Below are 14596 nucleotides of genomic sequence, written 5' to 3'. Positions count from 1 at the left end.
TGTGGGAAGAGCCTCCATACAATATCGGAGGTCTGATACCAGTAGGAGGAGAGAGGGAATAAGGAGCCACAGAGCAGTTCCAAGAAAGATTTAGCCAAGCCAATGGGAAATCCTGGAGCAAAGTCATCCATAGAGAGTGTCCTGGCTGGAAAGGGCCTATATCAATACCCCTACGAAGTTCATTCACTGGGTCAGAACAGCCTTTATGAAGTGCAGCATCAGCACTAAATGGGTGGTGGTTCCAGGGGGGCATTAGCTCCCTGAGCAGAAGATCAGAGTAGTGTATTGTTATAATTGCCACAAGTAGGAACCCCTTGAAGTTAGGAGAGGAGGCATTAACTGAACACAGGAAAATAAAGGCGTCATTCAGTAGTTGTTCAAGGACTGTCTGCTTAGCTTGTGGGTTTCATATCATAAACTCATCAGCCTTGCCTTTTAAGTTCCTTCTTCCTGCTGTGTTCCTTTCATCCTTTTCACTACTCACCAACACCTTTATTCAGAGATTGCAGGAACAGAGAAGCAAGAATTCAGACCATTTTTTCAACAAATAGCAGGACCAAATAGACCACCTTCCCCATTTTTATTTTCTTTAGCTCCTTCTTTCCTCCTTCCCTCCTTTTCTTCTTCCCTCCACTTCTTTCTTTTCTTTCTTTCTTTTCTTTTCTTTCTTTCTGTCTTTCTTTCTTTCTTTCTTTCTTTCTTTCTTTCTTTCTTTCTTTTCCTTCCTTCCTTCCTTCCTTCCTTCCTTCCTTCCTTCCTTTCTTTCCCTTAGTGGTAAAATGCAGCAAAGTGTTTATACAAGTGTTTTTGTCTAAAGATGATGTTTAATTATATTTTGATACATAATAGTTTTGAAGTCCCAGACCTCCATTAGCACAAACAAAATTAGTGATACTATATTATTATTATCTCCTAGATTTCATCTCTTATTCTCATTTTGTTAAACTATTGATTTTTCTGTGACTTTCAAATTCAGAAGGAAAAGGGTGCTCCAGGAAAGCCAATATCACCAGAAGAAAATTCTCCATACTCAAAAGAAAATATGTTCTTAAGAGTCATTTTTGTTTTTTAAAGTACTTAGGATTTATTCAGGAAGTTACTTGAGCTGAGGCCAGACAGAAGAACAGACCATCCAACTTCTGACATTTTCCAGGGCTGTGTGTCCAGAACGTGGTGACCCAATTTTTCTCCGTTGGCCTATATTAAGCTGAACATGTCACGGCCTAAGTCATCAGGCTTATGAGATGTTTCGTATTTTTAAACCCAAAACCACTCTTATAAAGAAAGTGAAGCATTAAATAAAATATGCCACTATAATTTTTGAATAATCTTAAAAGCTGGCAGTGCTGGTCTATAAAAATAAACCAGAAAGCCAATGCAAATAGGCCTATGAAGCAGTCAAACCCAGGGGTTGCCCAAGGAGGCTGGCCATGTGGTAACAGACAGACCAAACTCTTGATTTTGATTTCTCACTTATGTACACCTAAAAGTGAGGTGGGGTTATGATTATGATAGTACAGAATTGGGGTGTGGTAGAATTCCTGCTTTTCCATAACTTTCTTAATGGGGGGCAATATTTTTAAAGTTAGAGATGAAACTGAGTATAGTAGTTGGACAGAAAGATATTTTCATATAGACACACATAAGTGTACACTTTACTCGTTTATTTAGAATGCATAGAGTAAGCATGTTATGTGCCCTGTCTGATCCTAGATACTGTGGATCAGAGATGGTCCACAATTTTTAATTTAATCTTTACATTTCTATGCAATCTCATTCAAGTTGAGAATATAGTTTCTTCCTAATCCAACTGGATGTCCAACAGCACACCCAATTGTAGTGAAAGTTTTTTGCTACTAACTTTAAGGTGTTCTTAAACATGTTAACCTCACTTATCTAAGTTAATTATGTACTGTAATAAATTCTTCACAGAATAGCATTCTAGTTAGTTTATGTGTGTATGTCTTATATCTTCTAGATTATCAAATCTTGGAGTTTTTTACTCACCCACAAATTGTCTTAGAGTGAATCAGCCCTCTTATAAAGCTAGATAGCTGGGCCAACACATTCAAAGTATTTCTCACTGAGCCTATGATATTACTTGGCTAGGAAATCTGTGTTTAAATCATGAAACCAAACACTTTTTATGATTATTAAATAATTCCAAACTAAATAAGGAGAAAAAATGTTTGATTTTGAGCTGATTAATTCATACTGCCATTTCTCCATTTTTAACAGATTAATTCATTGGATTTGCAGTCAGAGTTTTGTTTTTTACTTTGAGTGTCTCATAACATGATATTATTACTCATAACATAATATGTTATTACTATCTTGTAAATGTTTGTGTAAGTATAGTCATTAATTTTCAAATTTTCTAACAAAATGTAATGAAAATTCATATGATGCTTTATAATATTGCATTGATGTTCCCAGATATGTAGTGACATCTTCTAGAGGAAAGGATCAGGAACTGGTATGTTGGGGTCAATCTGGGGCAGCCCAAGTCCAATGTCCAAGTTGGAAGGGGACACTCAGTACAAGGTCTAAAGGAAGGAACACAGGAAGTCTGAGCAAGCAGGACAAGACCCATATTTTTGGTTCATGGTCCAGAGACAAGAGGAACATCTGGAGGCTCCATGCCAATCTGGTTGTCCCAGGAGCATCGTGCTCAGCTGCTGCTTTCATACAGACTCCTGGTACAGGCTGCCTCGAATCAAAGGATTGGTCAACTTTGCCTAGTGACGCTATGGTTGTATGAAAGATGGAAGTTTTTAGGTCCTTATTTTTTTTTCAGTTCTGGAAAACTTAATTCAAATATTTATCCAGATGTAAAATTCCTTGGATCATTGTTTAAAATGAACTTTATTAACTAAACTGGATCCAGGAAAATTCTATAATCAGTTTTGTTATTAAGAAATGAATTTTTATTTGAGGCATTCCTTTCTTCCTTCATTTATTCATTTCTGGGACTTGGTCCAAAAATTATATAAAATATACACAGAAAGAGAGAAAACAAGTGGCCTCTTTATATAAACTAATCAAGAAGGAAATGAAGCCACCCAAATGTGGCCTATGCCATCTGTGCTCTGTGATAAATAGCAAAACTGCAGTCATGTTTTTTCTTTAAATGTTAACTATAAAATATAAAATCCTTTTTATTAACACCAGATGTCAAGAATGCTTATTAAAATGCCATGGTTTATTAAATAACATCATTTTAGACTCACTGAGCCAGTAAAGACTGGTGGGGTTTTTTTGCATTTAGATTAAGTATCTGAAATTATGTATTACTTACCAGATCTATCCAAATATGTGAGTGCTAATATATATATACACCAAAATTTAAATTTAGAAGTGGAAAGATTTATACATCATGGGTTTGACCAAAATATTTTTAAATCTGCAAAGTAGATTTTCATTTGGCTGTTATGTTTAAGATTTATTGAGATTTTTATATGCATGAAAAAGGCATTACTTTATGTATCTCAGGTCTAGAGGAAAGCAGAGAAGTTCGAATAAAAATAAACAGTAGCTCTAAAATTATGTATTTTCTCTATCCTTTTAGCAGCCTTTTCTTTGGCTTTCATAACAAACGTAATTGTGAGGAAATCTATTCTCTTCTGTTTCTCCACATTCCTCACCAAGTAAGAGTTCCTACAGCCTTTTCTCAAGCCGAGTCAGGGAAGGAATAGCTTTGAGAACTACTATATAGAATTTTTGCAGAAATCAGAAATAAAGAGTTTTGGGAAATTTTGCTGCAAGCCCATGCTTGGAATATTTTGGATTCAAATTTAAAGTCAATAATGAGAGTTTAACATGGTGATTAAGGAACATTACATACTCTTTTTTTCTTCATGATTTGATACTTTGGTTGAACCTCTCTTAGCAGGGCTCCTTGAAATGATTCTGGAATTTCAGAGCTTAATGCTTTGAATATTTTCTTTTATCTTTCATTTTTACATATAGTTTATACATGACCTATTAGGTAGCTAACATGAAGATTAGGAAAGTTATTTTGAGATGTAAATTCACCTACATTAATGTCAGTCAGCCTTAAATTACTTAGGCCAAAGTCAGTGTTTAATACTCATCTCTTGTATTTATTTGTCCAAGGAAACCAACTTTCTAATGGTGATCTGGTGATTAATCTTATTTGCTCATTGCTACTTAGACATTATTTTGTAATGTTTAAATCAGGGTCATCCCTGAATATTATTTATTGAGTTTGAAACCAGCAGGTGTATTCTGGAAAAGTAAAGAGCAAATAGTAAAGTGGCTTACATGTTTACCTAAGAGTTTATTTTCTTTGGTATTTTATCTGCTGCTTTGGGTTTTAAAGGTTTACTATTAGAGCATTAGGAACAAATGGGCCCTTTGTTTTTCAGGAGCAGCAGGTGTTGAAACAGCTTTTCAGTTTAACTTGGACAATAGTAGTTAATGTATTTATTGACTTGATTGATCATTACATGCCCCAAGGACGATAGCCTCCCAATAAAAATTATCTGGATATTTTTATGGTTATCTGATATTGTTCTGTTCATTTAATCTGCGTATTTGTCTATGTGGGCAAGGGATACGTGTCTGGGTAAATTTGCTGCAAGAAGCAATTGCACTTTAAATCCAGCCATATCATAAGACAATTCCTAAAATGTTGTTATTCTTAAACCATGTGAACATGGATTTATAATTACCATGGCTTTAGAGGTATTAAAAACTTAATACCTTGTGGAAGATCTCACCAAATGAAGCAAATGATTCTTAAACTTAGTTCAAAGGAATTTACTATGACTTATCCATGAGATAATTCTAACAGTTCTAGAGTTCCTAAATCTCCAACTTTAATGATTTACTTGCCCCAGCCATCTATACAACAGAGACAAAGTGTCAAACATGCAGCATAATACTAGAAATGTGTATTTCTATATATTGACAAAGCACTCAACAAATACTTACTCAATAAAATATTCAGAGAAAAAAAAAACCCATTGGTGGTCTAGAGACATTTAATTAACTAACCTGGCATCAGTGAATGGCATTATCCCACATTCTGCTCCCAAGTGCACCCTTCTTTCTTATGTTTAAAAAAAATTTTTTTTTAATGTTTATTTTTGAGACAGAGAGATAGAGCATAAGCGGGGGAGGGTCAGGGAGAGAGGGAGACACAGAATCTGAGGCAGGCTCCAGGCTCTGAGCTGTCAGCACAGAGCCCGACGTGGGGCTCGAACTCCCGGACTGTGAGATCATGACCTGAGCCGAAGTTGGACGCCCAACCGACTAAGCCACCCAGGGGCCCCTTTAAAATTTTTTTAAATATTTATTTATTTTTTAGAGGGGAAGGAGGGGCACAGAGAGACACGGAGTCACAAAATCCTAAGCAGGCTCCAGGCTCTGACCTGTCAGCACAGAGCCTGTCGCAAGGCTCAAAATCACGAGCCACAAGATCATGACCTGAGTCAAAGTCAGATGCTTAACTGATTGAGCAACTCAGGCACCCCTTTTCTTTCTTATGTTTCTGAAACTGACTATAATCTAATGATAACTTTAGATGAGTACAAATAACTATCTCCAAGTTAGTATCAGTTCCTTTATTATCTGTCCATTAGTCTCATTTTAGATCTTAGACCTATTCTGTTCATGTGATGTTTCTAATCTAGGGTCTACAGTGCTTCTACCCTATCATTTGGGTTTCCAAATAGAGGGGTTTGAGTTACAATAGAAGGCATGTATCTAGAGAGTTTTATGTGTCTTTTTTAATTGTGAAAAAAAATGTATATAACATAAAATTTATTATCTCAACCATTTTGAGTGTACAGTGTAGTGGCATAAGTACATTGACATTGTCATACAACCCCCACCGCCTCCATCTCCAGAATCGTCTCCATTTTGCAAAACTGAAACTCTTTCTTCAATAAACAATGACTCCCCATTTCCTCCTCCTTTGGGCCGCTGCAATCTAGTGGTTTTTAGTGGAAATTACTATGCTAAAATATTGCTGTATATCTATAAGGATATTTATGCTCACCATCACATTTATGAATGTTTAGGACTGACGGATTACAGAAAATACATATGATATATTTATTTTTCGCCACATCGGTTTTCTGAGGTAATGGGTGTCCCTACTTCTACTTCTAACTTTTCATGTACTATTTAGATGGTTACATGTATTAAGGGTTCAATTTTAAATATTTCTAAAATCTTGGAACTTCAGTAATCTCTTCCAAATATCTTCAGTTTTCAAAAACACTAACTTTTGTTGCATTAATTTCAGGCACTTAATTTCTACCTTTTTTCTCATCATGTCATTCAACATTAATTTTTTTCGTATTTCCATGTCAATTTATGTATTTATCAAACGTAAACTCTATATACCTTTTAATGTAACGTTCTATACTTAAGACTAAATAATACTCAACCATACTTTTGTCAAATGGTCTATTTTATCTGAGAATCCCTATTTCATCTGGGTTGCATTGATTTATTTTAGAATCAGGTAATCTGACTTTCAGTTCTTCTGTCAAGGATTATTTGTTATTAATGTATGAGTGGCTATGTTAGCACTCAATCTCAAGGAGTGGTGGAGGAAGCATACTGAATATGTTTTGCTTTCTTTTTAAGCCCTCAGACTGAAATTTCTCTGCAGTTCTCATAAGTCAGAGTTTTTAAACAGCTGAGCTTGAATTCTGCTTTATTTCTTTGTATGATGATTATTTCTTTGTATGATGATTCCTTTGTATGATGATTAAATCATTTATTTCTTTGTTTCTATTTATGATGATTATTTCTTTGTATGATGATTAAATATTATTATGATATTTAGAAAATAATTCTTAATATTTTATTATGTTCACATAACAAAAGTTACTTTCTAATTTTATTCTACTTGCTATTCCAAGTCAAATAGTCATTAAATAAATTTGCTGCCAAACCAAGTCAGAACCATTTAAATATGCTATACTACTATCTATAGTCAGGTTGGATTCTTTTTAGAGCAGTGAGTAGTCACCTAGTGGATGTTACCTGAGAAATGTAGAGAGAGATTTTTCTCCTCGGTCTCACATGTCTGAAATTTTACCATTAGAGGTTCAATACTTGGTGTCTGCTCTCAGATGGTACCCTTTATTTTTATTTTTTTTGTAATATAATCACCTTTTAATAAATAATGACAAAAAATCCTATGTGTTTGTGAATATATGTATGTATGTACGTGAGCTTATATACTTTTTTATGATAACATGAGCATAGAAAAAAGAAAGATACATCTCAGGTTGTTGGTGTGGGTTACAGATGGTACCCTTTAAAATGTGAAGATCCTTGGGAAAATTGACTCTTCTTATTGTCAGTCACCAACTCTTTTGTGGATTTGTTTTATCCAGGGTAAGTTCAAGTGGAGGTATAGAATAGGGTAAGAGAGACAGAGAGAAGGAGAATAAAAAATAAGGTAGGTAGGAACTGAGGTAACAAGGACAAAGCTTTAACTGCATCAGTAGTTTGCCTCTGTCATCCCTGACTCCCATGGAGTATCATTTACTTGATGCTTTGAAAAAGTCAGTAAAATTTAGGTCTCTTTTTCAGAATTTCCTTCAGAAAAATCAACAAATACCCATTGTATGTCTTTTCCATGCCACAGTTGCTGCTCAGCACCTCACATGAATTATTTTACTTACTCCATAAAGCAACCCCATATGACTGACAAGGGAATGAGGTTCAAAGAAATTTGGTAACTGTCTGAAGGTCATGCGGCTAGTTACTATCATTCTGATTGCTAAGCGTATGATCTTCACCTCTAGACTGTATTTATTCTTAGGATTAATGGGGAACCATTGAAAGTTTTCAAGAAGAGTGACCTGATGAAATTGTATTTTAGAAAGTTCACGTGGGTGTGACTAGTTTGGAGGGGACTAAGACTAGAATCAGGCTAGAAGTTAGGAAGCCATTACAGTTATCTAAGCAAGACCTGAATGTTGCTCATAGGTGGAAGGAGGAATGAAAAGAAGTAGATGGATTCGAACAAGATTTGGCAATAGGCATCAACAATGTATTTAGAAGGACAGGAAAGAGTCAAGGATGATCCTTGGGTTTCTGATTTGAGCAACCGGGTAGATGGTTGTTTTAGTCAGTTCAGGCTGCTATAACAAAAATACCATAACCTGGATGGCTTAAACAACAAACATTATTTCTCTAGGTCTGAAGGCTAGAAGTCTCAAATCAAGGCACTGGCAGGTTTGGGGTCTGGTGAGAGCCTGTTTTCTGGTTTGCAAATGCCCGTCTTCTCGCTATGTCCTCACATGACAGAGAGAGAGAGAGCTCTGAGCTCTTCATCATCTTAAGGGCATTACTCCCATCTTGAGGGATCCACCCCCATGTACTTATCCAAACCTAAATATCTCCCAAAGTTCCCATCTCCAAATACTATCACACTGGGGATTAAGCTTCAACATATGAACTGGAAGGTCAGGGAGACAATCAGTCCATAGCAATGGTGAAGCCATCCACTAAGATGGGAACACAGAAATAGGGTCAGCAAGAGACTGTGGGGGTGGGGGTGGGGTGGGGGGTAGATAATGTTGAGCTTTGGACACATGGAGTTTGAGGTGTCTGTGAAATGTCCCAGTGAAGATGTCCAATAACAGTTTCCTCTTTTGGCCTGGAGCTCAAGGAAATAGATATGGGATGGAGGTATAAATTTGGAGGCTATCAAAATATGGATGGAAAGTAGATGAGATCACCCTGGAAAATGTGTAGAGTGAGAAGAGAAGGCCCTGACCAATGCCTGACAAAACAAAATAAAACAAAAGTAAATGAAATCAACATATAAGAAGGGCACAGGCAAAGAAAGAGCCCACTGAGAAAATGAGAAGGAACAGCTAGAGAGGTAGAAAATACAGCAAGGACAATGTAGGAGAACAAAAGCCCAGAAAAATAAAATTTCAGAAAGGAGGAGTGCTCAGCTGCCTTAGCTGTTGGACTGTTAACTGAGAAAGTGAGGTAGGACTGGTTTTAGCATTAGGAGGTGACACAAGGGCAGCAGAGTAAAAGATAAAAACTAGACTTCAGTCTTCTTTTGGTTACTAACTGGATGCATAGGATTACATAATACAGAGGGAAAAAGTTAAACACATTTCCCTTGTGAATGACTATTTTAATTATGTTTATTATTCCAAATGATTTGTCCAGCCTAAAATCATTCAATCCTAATACCCATGTGGGAATTTTATTTTCATTTCTGGAGGTCATTCAATTCTAATTTTACAATCTGATGGGTTTTTTTTTTCAAACTTAATGGTGTCATTTTTGATGAAAGCGGTGGAATTTTGAGATGTTAAGATAGTTGTGATTTTTCCTTGCAGGTGCTCTCTGGCAAACGAAGCAAAGAGAGAGCAGGTAAGTCTCCTTGATGAAGGATTTTTTACTCTATTTGCTTATCAAAGTTGTTTGAAGAGCCTTGCCTCATCACTATAAATTTAAGCATGACATGAGTTTTGCAGAATAATCGATAGTCACAGTGTAAGGTTAAATTAGAATATGTCCTACATCCTGAAGACTGGATCAGTTCACTTAGTTTTCTGCTAGTTGTCATTCAGCCATATTATGGGTTTAATCCTCATTTTGAAGAGATAGTTTTTACACAGAAAGAAATCCCTTTGTCTAGCCAGTGTTTATCTTGAAAATATACTGTAGATTCCATATAGAGTACACCTATATGGAAACAACTGCCTAGAACATGAGTCTTCCTGACAATCATGAGAGGTAGCAATTTTTATTTGTATGGCTTCCATATTTGGAAATGTTCTCTGTAAATCAGTATGTTGTGCACCTTACTTTACTTAATTTCTTATTTAAATAACTACCTAAAATAACAGCTGGCAACTCCCTGAACCACCACTTCTTACCAACTAGGTAGTAGCTGTTTGTATTATTTCAACGGTATTTTTTTTTTATTTGAGCAGTCATTGTGGACACATCATTCTGAACTTTCTCATTTTTCCTTACTTCATATGGCCATTTAAAGGCTTGTACATAGAAGAAAACCACTTCAAAAACTATGTGATTTTCCACTATACTTTTCTTCTTATATTGAAGATGATATGCTTTTAGAGGAGTTCAAATGTAAATTTAAAGCTTCTTTTCTCTAAGTTTATATCTTTAAAGCATGTTTTGGAAATAACCCTCTCAAATAATGCCACTAATTATAATCCTCTAATGCTGTCCTTGTTTGGGTGACCATGATTATGTCCATTTTTCCATTATTTCCATTTTTTTAATGCTCCCTTTTCTTTAATTGTTGGAGAACCAGTTTTAGTTCATTATTCAAAAACACAAGATCTCAGCTTCAGTCAAATTGGATCAGTATCAGCATTGGATCTCTGGGATATTGTCATCTGCTGTTCTATCTCTTAGGGAGATTTGCAAGGAATCTCTTACACTGGACCACCAGGCAAAGTGACTGGCTGGAACTTTGTAATGAAAATGTCTTTAGTGAGACAGTGGGGCCCAGCAACTGTGCCACTAAAACCAACAGACTTTATCGCTGCTATTTTGCGAAATACTAGTAGCATCAAGTATACATAATTTTGTCCATATTCACTTCTTTATTTGAGACTTTGACAGTACTGAACCCTCAGCCACCCAACACCTCAGTGGAGTGTAAGCAAAGCCCTCTTTCAAGTTCATGTGAATGTGTCCCAATAGTAAATTGTGCCATAAGTAGAAAGCTCTGTGCTTCACCTCTCGTGTTGAAATTCCAACCCGAATTCAAGGAGTCGATACTACGTTCACGTCAGCAAAGAAAGTGCTTCACTCCAGAAATGTCCAAGTGAGAAATTTACACAAATGAACAGCATGTGAAAGTTTTAGACAAAGTGTTTCCCCTGGATATTTGATAACTAGAATATGTTAGATCTGTTTTCTTTTTATCATAAGCATATCCAACTTAGGATAATTTCCATCATGTAAAAGCTATAGTCAAGGGAGCAAATAGAAAAACAACATGGTCAACTCCCAGAAAGAAATGACATGTAGCTTTCTAACAAATCTCCAATGAGGAAGTTCAGCTTTAGTGGCTCTGATGTGGTGAAACGTACCAGTGTGGATGTGGAGTTTATCTACGATTCAGGTATCACACAGTGGGGGTTCCATCTACCAGAGACTACATTTTTAGCTGCTTATCAATTCTGCCAGCTGGTGTCATTTTTGACAGAAAAAAAAATTGAATAGGCAAGCAGGCCATCAGAAACTAGAAAAGAGTCAAATCACTTCTCACATAAATATTTATGGAAAACACTCTGGGAGTAGGAAATATTGGTGAAGGATGTCTGAGAACAATTTTTCTGCACATGTAAATCAGAGGAGAATTTTTGAAGCCTAATTCAAATTTCCCTGAGAATGTAACATAGTCCATAAGTTTGGGGTGTTTCAATGATAAGTTGTCCTCTTTTTTTTTCCAATCTCATCTTTCAAATTAAATTATTTTCACAATTAAAATTTTTAATGATCCTTCCTTCTTGACATTTGTAAAATATGGAATGGGCTCCCCTTGCTTCTAATTTTGCTTTCTATAATGGCTTCTTGGTTGGAGTATCTAGGAGCTTCTCTCTGTATGTTTTACCAAAGATGTAATAGGGCAGCCAGATGGAAGATATATTGGTGGCTGCTTAATATATACAGATGTAAGGTGTAATATGACATAGGAGGAGGATGTGGCTGTGAGCCAGCCTCACTGTTTGCCCTTGTAAGGTGACTTCTGATGATTCTTTCTTGTGTGTTAAAATGGCCTGATCCACGCTTTCCTGTGGTTTTAGTCACTGGTAAGGGATAAATGCGGAGCCCAATGGAATAGCGATCTTGAGCAGAAAAGCTGAGGTATGATGATGTGGCCTAAAGTCCAGTCATTGTTATTGCTTTCACTAATAGATTAAGAGAGAGTGTCACAAGATAACCATACTCTTTTTTAAAACAGTTTAAACTGTCCACTAGGACCAAGAGATCTCAGCCTAGTGAAGAAAAAAACATTTACTATGGTAACAGTGCAGTAAATTCTCTGAGTTCATGCCTATCATCCTTTGGTCCTTGTTGGATAAAAAGTCAAAATAGAAATACATAGAACATGTTATGGAATGGATTCTGTAATGGAATGAAAATTTACTTTTTAAATTTTTTTTTTCAACGTTTATTTATTTTTGGGACAGAGAGAGACAGAGCATGAACAGGGGAGCGGCAGAGAGAGAGGGAGACACAGAATCGGAAACAGGCTCCAGGCTCTGAGCCATCAGCCCAGAGCCCGATGCGGGGCTCGAACTCACGGACCGCGAGATCGTGACCTGGCTGAAGTCGGATGCTTAACCGACTGCGCCACCCAGGCGCCCCGAAAATTTACTTTTTAAAAGTGAATATAAATGTTCATAAATAGGGGCGCCTGGGTGACTCAGTCGGTTGAGCGTCTGACTTAGGCCCAGGTCATGATCTCGGGGTTCGTGAGTTCAAATCCCGTGTCGGGCTCCGTGCTGACAGCTCAGAGCCTGGAGCCTGCTTCAGGTTCTGCGTCCCCCTCTCTCTCCGCCCCACCCCTGCTTGTGCTCTGTCTCTCTGTCTTTCAAAAATGAATAAACATTAAAAAAATAAAAAATTAAAAAAGTTCATATATATATGTATATGTATGTATCATATACATATACATATATATATATATGCACTTTAAAAATTAACTCATACAGCTATGGTTGACTTAATCTGTCTTTAAATTTAGTTTCTCATTGTATCTATTTTTCATTTCTTTAAATTTGTAAATAGGATAGCAAAGCCAAATTCCAGCGTTCCTCACTATCAAAAATATTTGATTCTTGCACCGGTATGCTATTCTTAGCATATATTGTACATATTTTGCTTTGAGATTATAATACATTTCTCTTCCATGTAGAAAACAGTTTTTTTTATTTAAGAAATTTTTTTTTTTAATTTTTTTTTTTCAACGTTTATTTATTTTTGGGACAGAGAGAGACAGAGCATGAACGGGGGAGGGGCAGAGAGAGAGGGAGACACAGAATCGGAAACAGGCTCCAGGCTCTGAGCCATCAGCCCAGAGCCTGACGCAGGGCTCGAACTCATGGACCGCGAGATCGTGACCTGGCTGAAGTCGGACGCTTAACCGACTGCACCACCCAGGCGCCCCGTAGAAAACAGTTTTAAAGCCTAAGGAAAAGAGGATCACTTCTGAAAAAAAAAACTTGCTTTTTTTTTTTTCTTCATAATTTCACTAGGGCAACAGGGATAACTCCTCTAAGAACAGTTTCAAAAGAAGTTTTGTGGCCATAACTATTCGTCCTTTCTGCAAGTACTGTAATTACTTTCTGCCTCCTCAGCTTCATTGTGTTATGGCGTTTTGTTAGGCCTATTATCAAGGTTATGAAGGATCTGTCACAAACAGAATTCCACAGGCATTGAAGATACAGAGTATGCACAGAGTCAAAAGTATGGCCAAACCCAATGATTGCAAGCAAAAATGAATACTATGGAATGTGCGTATTTTTCTATTTCACTGGAATTAATTGTAATGATGAATGCCTGAGCTTGAGAGAGTCTTGGTATCCCTCACCAAACCGAATTAGAAACTATAACTTCATTGTAATTCGTCAAGTGTATGTTGAGCAACTATGTCTCTGGCACTATGCAAGGTATTAGCAACACAAAGATAAATAAGATAAAATTATCCCTCCTTCAAGAAACTTATCTACCTTAATCCTCTCTCTAAATATTTCTTCAGTGAAACCAGTGCTTTTTAGTATATTTACAATAATTTAATAAGTTTTATAATTGTGATTCCCTTTATCTGTATAAAGACGAACAATTATCATTTTGTTGCAGTATGCCCACATGAGGCAAAAGGAGAGCACGCGTGCGCTGAGAGGAACCTTAGTTTTATTTTATTTTAGTGTGAATCTCTATCCTGAATTGCAAGTGCCACATAAGCAATATAAATCTAGCTACGTAATCTTTCCCTCTATATTTGAGCAATGCCAGTTTATTCTGAACACTTAGTTACAGGCTTTGCAAGCTGCTAACTTAAATATAGGGGGGGAAGAGAGTGATTTTCATCTGCCATTCCTACATCTTGCAGCTGGCATTCAAAGTCTCTGCTGCAATACTTCCCAAATATTTACCAAAAATCTCCAAATAACAGGGAGATTGCTAAACCAGCAAATATGAAATTTGTTTTATGTGAATAAGTCATGTGACTTTTGCATTGCTGTTCCCTCTGCTTCAAATGCTCATCCCTAAGTCTTCCCATGTCTGTCTCCTCATTATTCAACTTAATGCCACTGCTTTTAAAAGACTTCTCTGTCCACTCTTCTAAAGAGGTTGGCCCCTCCTTCCGCTAGTTTCTATCTCTGTAACTTCTTTGTTTCCTTCACAGTACTTGTCAAAAATTGTAACTTCCTTCCTTCCTTCCTCTTCCCTCCTTCCCTTCCTTCCTTCCTTCCCACTGGACTAGAGGATTCATATCTTATTATTTTATCCCTTGTACCCAGCAGACTGATGTTCCATAGCAGGTGCTCAAAAACATCTGTTGAGTAAATGCATCCATGAATAAATGTTT

General features: G+C 36.6%; 1 long non-coding RNA gene across 1 annotated transcript in view; it reads left to right on the top strand.

The window, feature by feature from the left end:
* The window catches only part of LOC122481315, a 70189-nt gene extending 60299 nt beyond the window's left edge, over positions 1-9890 (top strand). The window contains exons 2-3 of the long non-coding RNA XR_006296822.1: positions 9354-9387; positions 9685-9890. This is a non-coding gene — a long non-coding RNA (uncharacterized LOC122481315). The remainder of the gene's footprint in view (positions 1-9353; positions 9388-9684) is intronic.
* The last annotated feature ends 4706 nt before the right edge of the window (positions 9891-14596 follow it).

The sequence above is a fragment of the Prionailurus bengalensis genome, chromosome A1 (genome assembly GCF_016509475.1).
Source record: "Prionailurus bengalensis isolate Pbe53 chromosome A1, Fcat_Pben_1.1_paternal_pri, whole genome shotgun sequence".
NCBI lineage: Eukaryota > Metazoa > Chordata > Mammalia > Carnivora > Felidae > Prionailurus > Prionailurus bengalensis.
Note: the sequence above shows the minus strand (reverse complement) of the source record. Positions and strands in the feature narration are given on the sequence as shown.